Source organism: Amblyomma maculatum, chromosome 4, assembly GCF_055883805.1.
Source record: "Amblyomma maculatum isolate TAMU_Amacu chromosome 4, ASM5588380v1, whole genome shotgun sequence".
NCBI lineage: Eukaryota > Metazoa > Arthropoda > Arachnida > Ixodida > Ixodidae > Amblyomma > Amblyomma maculatum.
The window spans coordinates 143617833-143634225 of record NC_139347.1 but is presented as its reverse complement, the minus strand read 5'-3'; the positions used below and the strand labels follow the sequence as shown (position 1 = coordinate 143634225).

Genomic DNA, 16393 nt, shown 5'->3' with positions numbered 1-16393 from the left:
TTCTGTGAACGACCGGTTTTTCTAATGAGTGACAGTAAAAGAGAGATATTAGTATCGTGGACGAGCAATGTGCCGATCGATTTGTCATAGCCTCTTTGTACTCAGAAGGGTAAACCCGTCATAAAAGACCGTGTTCCATACACTGAAGGCTGGATGCTTAAATTTATTGCATAGTAACTCGTCCGTATCTCTGTCCAGAAATCCGCTCGTTTGCGCAATCAGTATTTCAGCGCCACTTCTCAGTTCGTGGGTGACCTTTAAATTACATGTTAATTTGAGTGTACCCGCTTTATGTTTGGACTCTATTCCTTCTTTTCATCACGCTGCTTACTTGGCAGAGATCAGTGTTAAGACCTTCAATTTGATAGCTTTGTCACGCTCTACCGTCGCTTTGTTTCGTTTTCTTTGTCTCCTCTCTTTATGGCCATTTTCCACGTTTCACTGATCGGCGATACTGCGCGGTGAAATCTAAACAGTACTATACACTACACTATGCTCACGTATTTGTAAATGTTGTATCCCATGATATTATTCTGTAGAAAGCCGAAAATATAGAAACTATAGGCTCAGCAATTTGGCTTATCTTAGTATTCATGACAACAAATGCGCTAAATACGCGACGTAAACAGGCTGGCACCATGAATGTACAGCTTCTTTCTGCCTCCACCTACATGTTTTCTTACCAACCTTCCGAAAATATAATAAATGACTGTTTTGCCTTGCCTTTCGCTAAAAGAATATTCATGGAGTGAGTACCGTCATCCCTTTCTTTAATGAGATTCGTCTTTTTCCACATTTAATGCTATTGTTGTAAACCAAATCTTTACCAGTATATTCCAGTCCTATTCTTCCAGGTTCCAATTTTCAAGTTTTCTCAAAAAGCTCTATTTATGAAACTAGCAGCACGTAGGAAGCCGAAATGCAGGCCCACCTTATAAACGCAACTGTCACGTTTTGCAGTGTAGGGTCGCCTCTTTTTCGCGGCATCCCTACTATCAAGCGTTGATAGCACTTTAATACAGGCGTAAATTCCTCCTCAATTCAACATAGACAACATGCAGAGAGATTAAAACCATAGAACTGAGCGAAACGGGCTGCGGGGCTCAGCAGTAGATTGCAAGATGAAATTGGGTACTTTGTAATCACTTGATTACATTTTGTAAACTATAATATTTCAGGCAATTTAATTATTGTTGTTTTTTTTTGTTGATAACCTTTAAACAAACACGTATCTGCAAAAAAAGGCTACAGAGGCGAAGAGTCTGTGGCGATGTACGGTCACATGGACGTATGACATGTGGCGCTGTCCGCGGCCTTCGTTCGTAATGTAACTGGCGCCATTTATGGATGATTCTCCAAATGTGTCGTTCCTAACTAATTCTTTGTTTTAAAAAAGAACTTTTCTTCATGACTTTGAACGCTTACTATTGACAGTTGTATTAAAAAGATACAAAAAATTACGAATTATAAATATGCAGTATGTTTATCATGGTAAGTGGCGCCTTATTCCCCACCGCTCCCCCACTGCCAAAACAAAATATGACAACCAACAAAAGGAAATCGTTTCAGCTGTTCAGCAGCCTATAATAATGTCTAATGTCAGACCTATAATGTCTTTTACGAAGCGCCAACAACCAAGCGAGGCGCTTCATAGAGTATTTAGCAACTACCATCAAATAATTATTGAACTACGAGTGGGTGTGCGAGGTTATCATACGGTGTAGCATATGCTCTCTATAGTTTACTTTCAGAGAGTGTCCAGTGTAACGGTTGATGACTTTGCGAGGAAACGCCGCAAAAGCAACTACAACTTTGAAAAACAAGTGTTGAAAATTGTCTACGTGTATAAAAATGTCAAGCTAGCCGCACTAATTGACTGCGGTTAGATCAATTTTAGAAAATTGCAACAAGGTTCGAAGAAACGTGACTCAGCAGTGATGAGTAATTGTTCTGTAAATATTATACTACTTTTCTGGGGCTGTATTAGAACACTGTGATATAGATTAATGGTGATTTTAATTGCTCACTTAATTCCTGTAATGTACAGTCGTGAGCAAAAGTGCTATACAACACTCAGCCGGTGGCAGAGCTCGTAAAAACTGCATAGCGACTTCATCTAACAACAGCTATCTGGGATCGACACATAGACAGGTGGTGCCCCATTTTATCCATATGCACATGTCCTGGCCGCTGTCCCTGTCGCTACCGCTATATGGCATTTTTATGCCTTTTTCTCGAGCTCCGTCACCGACCAAGTGTTCTATACCACGTTTGCTCACGACTGTACACCAGACTATCACATGCGCTAAGCGAGAATGCATGCAATGAATTGTTCCCACATCAGCAGAAGAAAATATCTGGCTTTCCCACGGGATTTTAATTTTATCTATACAGCTCTTCTTTTCCGAAATTAAAAGATACTTAGCAAACCAATATTTTCTCTTTACCATTACGGAGCAGCACAGTCGCACATGAGGTAGAATAATAGAAAATCATGCTTTAGTCCTCGGTCTCGATGTTTGCCCTAACTGTGCCACTAGAAACCCTTGAATGCCAATTTAAGCTAAGTCACAGGTTAATATAGCCCGGTCTAATTGGGCAAGTCAATATTTCTCATTTTTCCTGCAGCTAATATTTTCTTCAGCTGGCACTCAGGACACGCGTGTGCTTATCTGTATGGAATGACAGCCGCATTTCAAGACGATCCCTGTGATCACCGCGCCGGACCTTTCGAAATAAATTCGTTCGTGAATATCCATATATACAATGAAACCTTCGACTAGTACTGCCTTACTGCGGTAAAGCAAAAACTTTTCATTGTATAAAAACACTAGTAACACAAAAACAACGTACACATGCTTTAATCCATCTATGAAATGATGAAAATGATTCCCCGGATTACACAAGAGCTGGTTGCTGCGAGCTCAGAACAATTTTAGCAGATTTGAGAGAAAAGCTTTCTGTAACTATTTTATAACGTATAGACCTTAATTTTCAATAAAAGAAAATGACCAAGTTTATCCAATAATTTTGCAGACGACCGCGAGCATCCCAGACCTATAGGTAACACTAGCAAGAATATACAAAAGGAAGGAACAATATTTTTGCATTTTAAGGCGTACGACTGTTCTGCTTTCTCTGACAATGGTATTTGTTGCTCTCGAGCAACTAGTATGCATGGGGATAAACTAATGCAAGTCAGGCCGTGTAACCTCTCTGTGAGATTTACGTTATACACCCAATGGTATGTTTAAGAGTGCTACCATCGCTTCGGCAAGAAGTTCTCGCTAAACCTGTTGTTCAATGGTGAAACCTCTCTATCAGCCTCTTACATGCTCCCAGTTTCCATTATTTCAAAAGATCGTTATTCGAAATTCTCTTTTTTTCTCAGTTTTCAAAATCCTTTATGGCATGTAGATAGATTAGGCACATAATAACTCCGATAGGTGTAGGCTTGGTAAGCATACCCTTTTCGGAGGACCCCAGGCAAGGGCAACAAATAAGGACGTTGTGAGAACCACAATTACTTGCTGCAATAAGTGAAAATCACATCGTGCTAAAACGGAATTCTTTATTATTTTTGCAGCATGGACTACCTAATGGGACATATATCACGACGACCTGCAAACACTTTCGTAATGGATCCATTTGCCGTGAAAACGCGCCAGAAGACAGTGAAATAAAAGACCGGCACTCTCAGTAGTCTTTGTGCATTAAAGCTTACTTTTGAGCACACTTGATATGCTTACTTTTTAATCCCGCCCCGCACCACACTACTGCAATAAAAATGTTTCTTAAGGATCGATTTGGGTAAATTAGCATCCAATATTACCTAGATCACAGCATCGAAACAAAAGCATATATAACTATGCCAAAAATACTGATGAGTGCGCCTGGAAAAAGAAGACACTAAAGCCGGCTCTCGCGCTGTGTTCGGAACTCCGCCTGCTCCAACAGCTTAGCCCTGTCGTTCACGTCTTGCCCTGTTGTCCGTGACATATTTTGGCGTCGGCGCAGAGTATCAATCCCAGTATATGTCCCGCACTCCTCTGCACGCCCGATTCAGGTCCTGTGCCAGTCGACACTCCTGTGCACGCGCTAGCCGGAGGAACCTAAGGCCACCACCTGTGCACGGGCCGTTGGAATTCACCACCGCAGCTGCCCCTTGATCTGTCATGCAAGCTCCAACTTGTTACACTCTACAGAACCTACGACTGCCTAAGCACTTCCGCTGCAGTTAGAATGAAGACGTCGCGGACAGGCTCCTCCAGTTTGAATGGGTCTTCTCGTATAATCAGTAATACGACGCCGCGAAGCTCAGGAACGTCTTCTTCAGCCTGGATGATGGTGCTCGTACATGGTACGAGGCTCACGAAGGCGCCCTAACATCGTGGCATGAGTTCTGCCACTGCATCCTGGACACCTACACCAGCCCGGATCGCCGAGAACGAGTGGTAAGGGCTTTGCACTCTCGCAGTGAAGATTCCGAAGGAGACTATAACTATGTACCTGGAGGACAAGACTACGTTGTTCCGACGCTCTGACCTGGCCAAGCTCGAGGAGAAAAAGGTGCGCCATCTCATGCGCAGCATTAAGGAGATTGATTGACTGATTGATTGAAAACTTTATTGAGTGCATGGGAGTTTTCAGATTGTGGGTGGTCCGCCTATTCCGGCAGCCCAGTGGCCTGCGCCGCAGCGTGGGCCCGGCGAACCAGTCCACGTTGTTGGTCGGGGTCCTCGCTGTGCAGAATGACCTCCCACTGCTCCAAATTGGGATTAGGAAGTTTATCGGTAAAGGGATTTAATTGGCATGCCCACACCATGTGAAAAGTCGTAGCTATTTCTCCACATTGTGGGCACTCAGGTGCGTAAAGTGAGGGGTACCATTGGTGGAGTTTAAATGCTGTAACGAGAGTGTCTGTCTGTAGCCAGCGGAGGGTGTTTTGCCTTGTCTAGAGTTTTGTGAGGTGTTGGGTACGTCTGTCTGGCCGGTCTGTAGGCCTGTAGGAGTTCAGCAAAGGTGATTATAGGCTGTTTGATATGCGCTTTTTCGTCATCGGCTAAAGGGGGATCCCGGTGAAGAGAGCTCGGGCGTGCTGGTGGGCGGTGCCATTCCCTCCTGTGTGTTCCGTGTGTCCCGGAAACCATATGATTGAGGCCCGATTAGGAGGGTGTTTTGCTAATAGTGTCAGACATGGTTTATGGATGAATCTGCTGGTAATATTCCTGCACAAATTTTGGGAGTCGGTGAGTACAATAGCGTTTGGGTTGGTAGCCAGCGCTAGTGCAATGGCTGCCTCCTCAGCGTGAGTGGGGCTGGATGTGCGGACTGATGCGCAGTTGACTAATTTGCCCTCGGGATTCGTTATGGCGATGGTCATCCGCCCTTGGAATGGACCGGCTGCATCCACGTAGAGCGTGTCCAGCTGGCCATCCCATTTGTTGCGAAGGCTTTCAACTCTGGCGTTTCTTCATCATCATTCATCATCAGCCTGATTATACCCACTGCAGGGCGAAGGCCTCTCCCATATCTCTCCACTTAACCCGGTTCTGTGCTAGCTGCATCCACTTGACCCCTGCGAACTTCTTAATCTCATCCGCCCACCTAACTTTCTGCCGCCCCCTGCTACGCTTTCCTTCCCTTGGAATCCAGTTTGTTACCCTAAGCGACCATCGGTTATCCTCTCTTCGCACTACATGTCCTGCCCATGTCCATTTCTTCTTCTTAATTTCCACTAGAATGTCGATAACTTGAGTTATTTCTCTGACCCACTCTGCACGCTTTGTATCTCTTAATGTTACCCCTACCATTTTTCGTTCCATAACCCTCTGGGTTGCCCTCAACTTAAGTAGAACTCTCTTGGTTAGCCTCCACGTTTCAGCCCCATAGGTGAGTACAGGCAAGATGCAACTGTTGTATACTTTCCTCTTGAGCGATACTGGTAAGCTGCTAGTCATAATCTGCGAGTACTTGCCAAATGCGCTCCTTCCCAATCTTATTCTTCTTGTTATTTCCTTTTCATGGTCCGGATATGCGGTTACTACCTGTCCTAAGTAGACATATTCGCCTACTACTTCCAGTATTTCGCTGCCTAACGTAAACTGCTGTTCCTTCCCGAGGCTGTTGAACATTACCTTAGTCTTCTGCATATTGATTTTCAAGCCTGCCTTTCTACTTTTTCTGTCTAGGTCATCAATCATTATTTGCAGTTCATCCCCCGAGTTACTTAGCAAGGCAATGTCATCAGCACATCGCAGATTACTGAGGTATTCTCCATCTACACTTATCCCTAACTGCTCCCATTCCGAGTCTCTGAATATTTCCTCTAAACAAGCTATGAATAGTACTGAGGAGATTGTCTCCTTGCCTAACACCTTTCTTTATGGGAATTTTGTTACTTTCTTTATGCAGAACTATGGTTGCTGTGCAGCCACTATATATATCTTCCAGCACTTTCACGTACGGCTCGTCTACCCCCTGATTTCGCAATGCCTGCACCATCGCCGAGGTTTCAACTGCTTTCAAATGCTTTTTCAAAAAGTCAAATGCTTTTTCGTAATCAATGAATGCTATGTATAAGGGCTGGTTATATTCCGAGCATTTTTCTATCACCTGATTGATGGTATGGATATGATCGATAGTAGAGTACCGTTTCCGAAACCCTACTTGATCCTTTGCTTTATTGCATGTTTAGCATGTTTTTGGGTATTTGATGGACATATATGTTCTTGCGGATTGATAGAGGAAGTTCCGTCCTTTGGTCCACTGTGTAGGGTACTTTGAGGTGTATCTGATTAAGAAGGATTTGGCCTGTTCGAGTGATGGCTAGGTGGTTGAGCTGTGACAGTCGTTGCGCCTCCCAGATTTCTTGGAGTGTGTTGTGGATGCCGAGAGACATGATGTGGTCTTCGGCAGACCCAGTGCCGTTTTATAGGCCGCCCGTAATAGTGACTCTAGATTTGCGATTTCGTGCGAGGTGAGGTGGAGTTAGCCAGTCCCGCACATTATTTGGGAGACAACAAAAGCTTGTACAAGGCGAATTGCGTCCCTTTCTTTTAAGCCATGGTGCTTGTTGCAAATGCGGCTGAGCATCCCTGTTATCTGCTACTTTGTTGTCACGAGTTTTTTGACGGTCGTGGCGTTTTTGCAGCCTTGTGTTATGTACTGGCCAAGAATTTTAATTTCGGATGGCTTGGGGATTTCGTGTCGATCGATGCTGACTGAGATGTTTTGAGCTAGCGGTTCTCTTGGGTTCTTGAGTATGAGAAGTTCCGACTTTTCTGGGGCGAATTGTAGTCCTAGAGATTTTGCGTACTGATGGACCACGTCGGCTGCAGCCTGAAGACATTGTTCCACCTCTGCGTCGTTCCCAGTGCGGCACCAGATCGTAACGTCATCTGCGTAGATGGCATGTTGTATGCCTTCAATTTTCTGAACCTGGGATGGTAGGTCCTTCATCGCCAGGTTGAATAGCAGGGGTGAATTGACCGCCCCCTGTGGGGTTCCTCGCGGGCCAAGTGTGATGGGCTGTGATCGGAAGGATCCCAGATTGAGGATAGCCTGTCTCGATGTAAGGAAATCTTTGATGTAGTTGTAGGTCTTGGGATCGCAATGACATCTGCAAGGCCGCGCAGAATTCTGGAGTGGAAAATGATGTCAAATGCGCCTTTTAAACCAAGTGTAAAATGGCCCTGGTTTGGGTTTTTGGAGGTTTCTCGAGAAGGTATTTGATATGTATAATAGAACGTCTTGTGTTGACAATGCGGCCGGAATCCAAACTGCGTTGGCGGAAGTAGGTTATTGCTCTCCAAGTACCGGGTAAGCCGGGTGGTAATGACCCTTTCAAAGAGTTTTCTCAAGCATGACGTTAAGGAAATCGGGCGGAGGTTGTCTAATAGCAAGGGTTTGTTGGGTTTTGGTATGAAGCCTATGTCAGTCATCTTCCAGGATGGCGGCAGTTGTCCTGTATTCTAATGCTTCTCGTTGAAATATTGGACTAATGATGTAATCTGGTTGTCGGGGAGATTGTACAGAAGCCGGGCCGTCACCTTGTCTGGCCCTGCAGCGGTGTTTTTCCTCATCCCAGCGAGTTCGGCCCTGACCTCTGCCTCCGTAACTGGGGCGTCAAGGGCATCGTTCGGTAAGCCAGTATACTCATGATGGGGTATGTGCGGGCTTACGCATAAGTACCTATCTTGCAACTGATTTAGAATTTCTCCGTTGGTGCCCGGTGTAGAGATATGGTCTTGTTCATCCGATGACAAGTTTCGGATTTGCTTTTGCTAGGGTCGATGAGTGGCCTTAATAAGTGCCACATTTTAGACACTCCGAGATTGCCTTGGATACTGTCCCAGAGCGAATTCCAGTTCTGTCGGGCAAGGGTACACGCGTACTTTTCAGCTTGGGTGTTGATCTGCTCAATGCGGAGCCGTATCTTGCGATTATGTGGCTGTTTTCTCCATCTCTTAGTGAGAGAACGCCACGCCTCCCATAGGTGTAGGAGATGTGGGTCGACCGCTGGACAGTGTTCGGTTGTTTCGACCTTTTTTGTAAACTTAGTTAAGCTGTTCCTGATGTCCCGAGTCCAGTCGTCTATGTCGGCGATGGACTGCTCGAAGGGGGGCGGGATTCCCTCCATTTGTCCCATTTCGTGAGTCGCGCAGTTCCAATCTTCTTTTTGTATCAGCCGGTAGTCAAGCTGGTGGCGAGGTATAGTGGTCGCTACCAAGGTGCTGGTCCGTATTACTCCAATTTGGATTAGCTGCGTTTTTTACAAGCACAAGGTCTGGGAAGGTATCTCGAGAGACGCTGTTGCCCAATCTGGTTGGGAACGCTGGGTCTGTTAGGAGCGTGAGTCTCTCTTGGGTAATTATTTCGGCCAATTTTCGACCCTTGGGTGTTGCTTTCGGGTATCCGCACAAAGGGTACGGGGCGTTGAAGTCCCCCCCAATCACGCATGGAGCTTTGCCCGCCAGCGCTAGGAACCTTTTAACGAGATAGCCTAGCCTAGGGTGTCGGTCTTTAGGTGGGCTATAGACGTTTAATGTGTGTATGGCTTCCTCACCTCTCCTTAGCGGCGGGAGACTGATGCACAATATGATATGTCCTGGATTATCTCTTCGTGCAATACCGCTGTGTATGATTTGTGAACTAGTAAGGCAGATAATTTGTCGTGCTGGTACGCTTTGTAACTTATTAGCTTCAACCCTGTTGCAAGTGGTTCTTGCAGCAAGATCACTGCCGGGGACTCTTTTGCTTGCGTGATGTACATGTCGAGGGCTGCTTGTAAACAACTGCTCGCTAGCCTAGTGCGTAATCCGCCTGTAGGGCCGCACTCGAGGCTAATCACTTGCAGCTGTGCGTGTCTGCATACCACCGCCACCCGCCTGCTTGCCTCTTGTATTGTGGACACGGTCTCGCTTCTACGAGCGTGCCGCGTGTGGGGAAAGCCGACCGGACCGTCGGCGCCGGATTTACGGGACCGTTTTAGCCCGAAGGTCATTCATGGAAAGACGCGCAGCGGTACGTGATGCTGGGTGCTCGCATGCGTGGCACCCTTCGTACTCACCGGTAACAAGCACCCAAATGACTCTTAATTCTTTTTTTTACACTTCCACTTTGAGCAGTGCGAATGGCAGTCTCGTGTATCTTGTCCGCAGATGCGACAAAGAGCGCCCGAAGAAGCACTCAGGATTTGACTCGGGCATTGTTCGCAGAGCGAGCAAGTCAGGAGCTCTCCTTTAATCCAGCGCCGGGCCTTCAGCATGGCGGCTGTGGACCTTTCCCTTTCCATGTCGTTTCTCGTAGTGATAAACACGGCTGGCGCGGGGCAATGCACCGTGGAAAGGATTTAGCCAGCAGCGGCAGCGAGGATGGGGCGGCGGTGTGCGGGACGCAAGTGGGAAGAAAGTCTACTGGCAGGAGAGGGTGTTTTGTCATGAACTTTCTTTGTTGTGATTTTTATTGCTAGTGGGGCCCTGGGTTAGAGGCTAAGGCCTACCCACGGGGCTGCGCCCATCTAGCACGTTTCCAATGGACAGTTGATGGCCTCTGAAAATGACCGCCCCTATTTCTTTCTTTTGTGAACGTGTAAAACGGGACGTGATCCAAGAGAGTTCAGTCCAGTCTGAACTGGGGCTCCATGCGTAGGCATGTAACGCGGCTGTTCTGCTTAGGCTCTAACCAGTTAGGTCGAAAAGTAAAGTAGACCAGCGTGTTCGTTTAGTAAAAGTATTTCAACGTCCAGTTTTACGCTGTGTATATATATGTCATACTGTAAATATATGCTCTACCATCATCACCTTCAAGTACGCCTCCTGTTCTCCCCTATGCCGAACTACATAAAAGGAAGGGATTAAGGAACCTTCCGAAAAGGAATAAACAACATAGATTCTACTCCACCGACCACGTTTGCCGAGTTTCTTACGGAGGCAATCACGATGGAAAGGATGCTGCAGCAGCGTTCTACGAGCTACGACAGGCCGGTACTCGCCGCTTCGCTCACAGAGCTGCTTTCGGCCTTCGGGGTTGCTCCGGATCTTCTTCGCGACATCATCCGCTCTAATTTGCGCGAAGCGCTCGAGACACTTTTCGGTGCTCCCCAGCCGACGATCGCCTCCACCGCTAGATCGTCCGAGAAGAGCTTCAGCAAGCATTTCGGCCTTCGGTACCGCTTGTTGACCTACCATCCTTTTCCACCGAGTTCTGTTGGCCAATGTATGCGGACGTCTTGCGATGTCCTCCGACTGCTTCCACACAATTACTCCCACCCTACCAAGGCTCGCTGTATTTAGCTGTCACCCGTTAATATTTAGGGAGGTATTATTAACGATGCGCCCTTAATGAGGCGCACACTCCCAGACACCCTTAGTGTGAGTGGGGGTGGCTGTTCCGGTCACAAGGAGATGCCCTCGACCTGCGTGGCAAGCTCAGCCGGAACTCAACTACTTTGTAGTGACAGAGGGGGTTGCCGTTTGGTGCCCTGCTGTCGCCGGTTCAAACCAGAGTAAGCATCGGAGTCAGGAGTAACAAACAAAAAACACTTTACAGACAGCAAGAGACGATACAGAGGAATACACAAGAACACTTGAAATGCCCAGAAGAGAGGTTCACAAAATACAAACGCTAAACATGCAACTACAGTGGTATTCAATAACACAGAGGCTTTAAAACACAGATGAAACACGAGAGAGTCACATAAACAAACACCAAATTGTTCACCGGGCACTGTTGCAGTCCGACGCCTCGAGAGTCACGATGTGGCCACCATGCAAGACGATCGTCGCTCCCTCGCAGGTCCGTGGGCTTGCCAGCAGCGGGTGATCCCCTGGAGGCCAGCCGAAGCACTAGCGAACACGTCGCAAACACTGGCTGACTGACTGACTGACTACACAAGCGGCGCGGTCTCAATAAATAGGGCGCGCCGCGTCTGTCTCTTAAGGCGCGCTAAGGCTAGCGCGCACACACACTTAGCTTTGCTGATTAAAGCGCTTCCTTCTCCACCCGTCGTGCCACGCGTCGTCATTAGCTAGCTCCCTTAGAATCTTCTGGAGGTTTCTGGCATATTCCAGACTGATCAGCCAGCTTCATCGCCGGGTAATGAGAAAGAGGGTGATGGCGACGCGTACAAAGCTACGCACTCTCTCGTGCGGGGAAGGAGGTTTTTCCCTAACTTTCCATTCGGCGCCGCGTGGGCCTCGCGCCGCGCCGGCTTAATAAAAATGTGCGCCGATTTCGTGACATTAGCCCACCCTGAGCCGTACATCGACAACCGCCGACCACTCCAGCGAAAGGCAGACCTGTGGCGTGCCCCATATCGACAGCGCCTGTGCTTCCACTGCGGAGATCCAGATCACCTATATCGGCAGTGCCCATATCGACAACTGGGAATGAAGGGTTTCCCCATCGACATGCGTCGCCCTTCATTAAGCCAATGACCCCGGAATATTGAGGACTACGTAGCCCAGCAGCGCAGCAGCGTGACTGTCACTTTTCAGTGACAGTCACGATCTCCGTCTCCACGCCGATCGGCCTCGCCGCCCAGCTCCTCCTGGATGACGTAGCGACAGTCGCCTACTCCGCGTCGGAAAAACTAAAGAAAGCGACCTCCGGAGACGAGGCCGCTTCAAATAGATGCGACGATGATACCCCAACAACGCGACGTGTGAGCGACCGCGACTTGACGGCCCCGACGACAGTTCATACACATGAAGATAGATTCTCGCTGGGTATACCCGTGGTCCTAGACTGCTATAAGGATAGCGAATTGGTTGACACCGGCGCTTATTTTTTTTTATTTTAAGCGGGAAGTAGCGGAGCTTCTAAAAATGTAAGGACACCATGGTCTGGCATGCAGATTCGCACAGCTGGTGGGCATGTCTAACTCCGAGCGATCAGTGCACGGCGAGAGTATAAATTCGCCACTCCACGTTTGTTTTCAGCTGCCTTGTGATACCTGACTGCTCCCGCGACTGTATCCTTGACGTAGATTTTCTCCGTGAGTATGGAGCCATTAGCGATCTCCGGTGAGCGTAAAGTGACCTTTTCGACCGAGAAAGCTGATGATACTGAGACCACGGACCGCCAACGCCACGCCCCTCTTCGAATGTCTGCCAAAAGAGTTTTTATTCCGCCACGTTCCAGTGTTTTTGGGACTGTTAACTGCGAGGACCTACGTGACGGGACGGAGGCCGCTGAGGGCAACCAGTCCCTTTTGCTCACTCACAGCGTCACCTCGGCGCGGAGCCTCATCCACCTCCGTAACGGCCGATCTGAGCTCCTGGTGACTAAATTCACGAACAAACCCCGTCACCTTTCCGCGCTACTGCAATCGCATTCGCCGACTCCTTAGCGGACGTTTCTGAATGTATTACGGTCAGAGCAGATGAAAATGTGCGCTCATCGCTTGATCGTCTTATCTCTCTCGGAACATATCTCTCGGAAACACGTCAACACGAGCTTCGTTTTCTCCTCTTAGAATACAGCGCTTGTTTTGCGACCTCATCGAAAATTCGGCAAACGCCTGTTCTGAAGTACCGCATTTTTACGGCCGACAATGCCCGCCCTATACGCCAGCCATCGTACAACATCTCAATGACAGAATGTGAAGCGATTCAGACACATGGTGAGGAGATGCTTCGTGATTGTGTCATCCAACCCTTCAACAGTCCGTGGACGTCGCCTGTCGTGCTGGTAAAGAAAAAGAAATGGGACCCTTCGCTTCTGTGTTGATTATCGAAAGTTGAACGACATCGCTATAAAAGACGTCTACCCGCTGCATTGTATCGATGATTCACTCGATAAGCTTCGTCGTGCCCTGTACTTCGACACCGTTGACTTGAAGAGCGGGTACTCGAAGTTTTATGTCAAATGCGGGACCGCAAAAAACAGCTTTTGTCACCCCAGATGGACTGTACGAGTTTAAAGGGCTGCCTTTCGGCCTAGTTCATCATCGGCTACTTTTCAGCGCATGATAGACACCATTCTCGCCGGCCTCAAATAGCAAATCTGTTTAGTTGATCTCGACGACGTTGTCGTGTTCTCTGAAACCTTTGGAGAACACTTTGAACGCCTGCGCGCAATAATAAATGCCCTCCGGTCAGCACACTTGACGCTCAAGCCCGAGAAGTGCCACTTTGTCTACAAAGAGTTCAAGCTTCTCGGTCATCTTGTGAGTGCCGCCGGCATTAGGCCATACCCCAACAAAACTACCGTTGTCGCCACATTTGCCGTTCCTGTCATGGAGAGGAGTTTCAAACGTTTCCTGGGTTTGTGTGCGTACTACCGCCGCTTCATCGCCGACGTTTCCAAGATAGCCACACCCCTGACCCGCCTCACGCCGGATAGTACACAGTTCGTGTGGGCCGCCGAGCACCAGAGGCTTTTGCGGAGGTTCGCAGACGACTGCAAACTACCCCTATTCTTGCGCACTTTAATGAAGATGCTGCCACCGAAGTCCACATCGATGCCAGCAACATCGGCCTAGGCGCTGTACTCGTTCAACGCCAGTCGCAGGCTCGCCCGCCCTGAAACAAAGTATTCCATTCCGAAAAAAGAATACATCGTGGTTGTGTGGGCAACTATGAAATTTAGGCCTTACCTCTATGGCCGCGCGTTTAAATCCGTTACTGACCACCATTCTTTGTGCTGGCTGGCCAATCTTCGTGACCAATCGGGGCACCTAGCACGATGGAGTCTTCGCCTCTAAGAATTTATTTACACCATTGTGTAGAAATCTGGTCAGACTCATGAAGATGCTGACGCGCTCTCGTGGGCAACCGTCGGATTAGTCTATAACATCACGGATAACGACAGATGTTTTCTTGGACTAGTGAATGCTTAGACATAATGACCCGACAGCGGACTGACGCAGTCCTTCGGCCTGTCATTGACCACCTGGAGGGCTGCGCTGCTGACGTCCCCCGCCAGTTTAGAAGGAACCTGTCTGCATTCTGTCTTTGGAATGGCGCTTTATTCAAGAAAACTGCAGCACTGTTCACCGAGCGCACCTCCTAGTCGTACCAGCCGACCTTCGCGCCGATATCCTTTTTTGCTTGCCACGATGATCCCACCTCTGGCCACTTGGGCTGGGCAGGCACACTCGCTGGAATTCGTCAAGCCTATTATTGGCCTAAACTTTCTGAAGCCAGCCATCGCTACGTCTTAGGCTGCCGCGAGTGTCAACGTCGAAAGGTGGCACCTCTTAACTGCGCGGGTTTGCTCCAACCTATTCATCTCCTTCGGACGCCGTTTGACCAAGTCGGCATCGACCTTCTGGGTCCATTTCCGCTGTCATCGGCGGGTAGCAAATGAATTATAGTCGCGACCGACTATCTCACAAGGTATGCAGAAAGCACGGCAGTGCAGCGTGGCACAGCATTGAGATCGCTCAGTTCTTTTTGCAGCAAATAGTGTTGCGTGATGGCGCACCGCCCTACTAGTCACCAATCGAGGCACCGCATTTACGGCACAGCTCATGCACAACGTGTTCGAGCTTAATCATATCAGCCACCGAAAAACCATTGCATATCACCCGCAGACGAATGCCCTCACGAAGAGACTCAACAAAACCATCGCCGACATGAGTAGCACGAAACCTGGGATGAGGTTTTCCCCTACATTACATGTGCCTACAACACGACCACTCAAGAGACGACACGTTTTACACCATTTCGCCGAGTCTACGGACGTGACGTTCAGACGATGATGGATGCCATGCTTCCGAGCTGCACAGATGATCATCCACTCAATCCAGACGTCGAGCAGTGTGTTCAGCGTGCTGATGAAGCCCGTCAACTTGCCGGCATTTACATTCAGCAACAGCAATGCACGGATGCATGCCGCTACAACCTCCGTTATCAACAGGTCACGTACCATCCTAGAGAGAATGTTTCCGAAGAAAATTACAAGGGTTCAATGCTGCTGAACCAAATATTGAGTGAAAGCATTAGCTGCTGGTGACCGAGCGTTCCTCTTCTTCTCTTTTTCTTCTCCCTCACTCCACATATAAAGCCCCTCGTTAACCAAGCTGTATGAACGTGCCTCAGTGGCCTATAGGGGTAACGTGAATACCAGTGTCCTAGCAGGCTGATCCTGACATAACCGTCCCATGTGAAACGAGAGACCCAAGATGGCAGCTCCCGCCAACTGAGCCGCGGCTCCGACGGCGCACGCCGACCGCTTGAGTTGGGAGCCCATCTCTCGCCTTTGTGTCACGTGGGGTGTGACGTCACAGTGTCATGTGGGTATGACGTGGCTACCGCCGCTCTACACCAACCGCTTGAGTTGGTAGCCCAGCTCTCACTCTAGTGTCACGTGAGATGTGTCACAGCGTCACGTGGGTAAGTAGGTGGCTACCGCCGTACTACGCTGAAGGCTTGAAACCTATAGTAGTAGTGCTTTCGCAATAATATATATATATATATATATATATATATATATATATATATATATATATATATATATATATATATATATATATATATATATATATATATATATATATATTAAGGAGGCTCTATACGCAACGCGGCCCGCGCGTAACAGACTAACTGCGCAGCGCGTAGACGCCGCCGGCACCCTTACCGCGCCGTATCTTGTCATTGGCTGGTGCATATTTGATTGTTTCTTGTTTTTTGCTTTTAAGCTTGTATTGTCTCTCGAGTGGCGCGCGGGTGCTCTGTTGCAAGCGGCTTACGACAAGCATTGCTTTCTGCTCAGAGATGCCTAGGCCGACGACAGTGATGTCGGCAACCTTGCCACGTTCTCATGTCTGTATAGATTCGCAATGGTGCTCCTGCTAAGTAGGCTTTTTACCAAGGCATTACTGCAAGCACCAATCATTGCTAAAACTGTGCGTTCTCTGCTTCCTTGATAAAATGTCGGGAGAAAG

At 48.2% G+C, this 16393-nt stretch overlaps 1 pseudogene; it reads left to right on the top strand.

Annotated features, from left to right (window-relative positions):
- Nucleotides 1-4503: 4503 nt before the first annotated feature.
- LOC146193240 (uncharacterized) overlaps nucleotides 4504-16393 on the top strand; it is a 48833-nt pseudogene continuing 36943 nt past the window's right edge.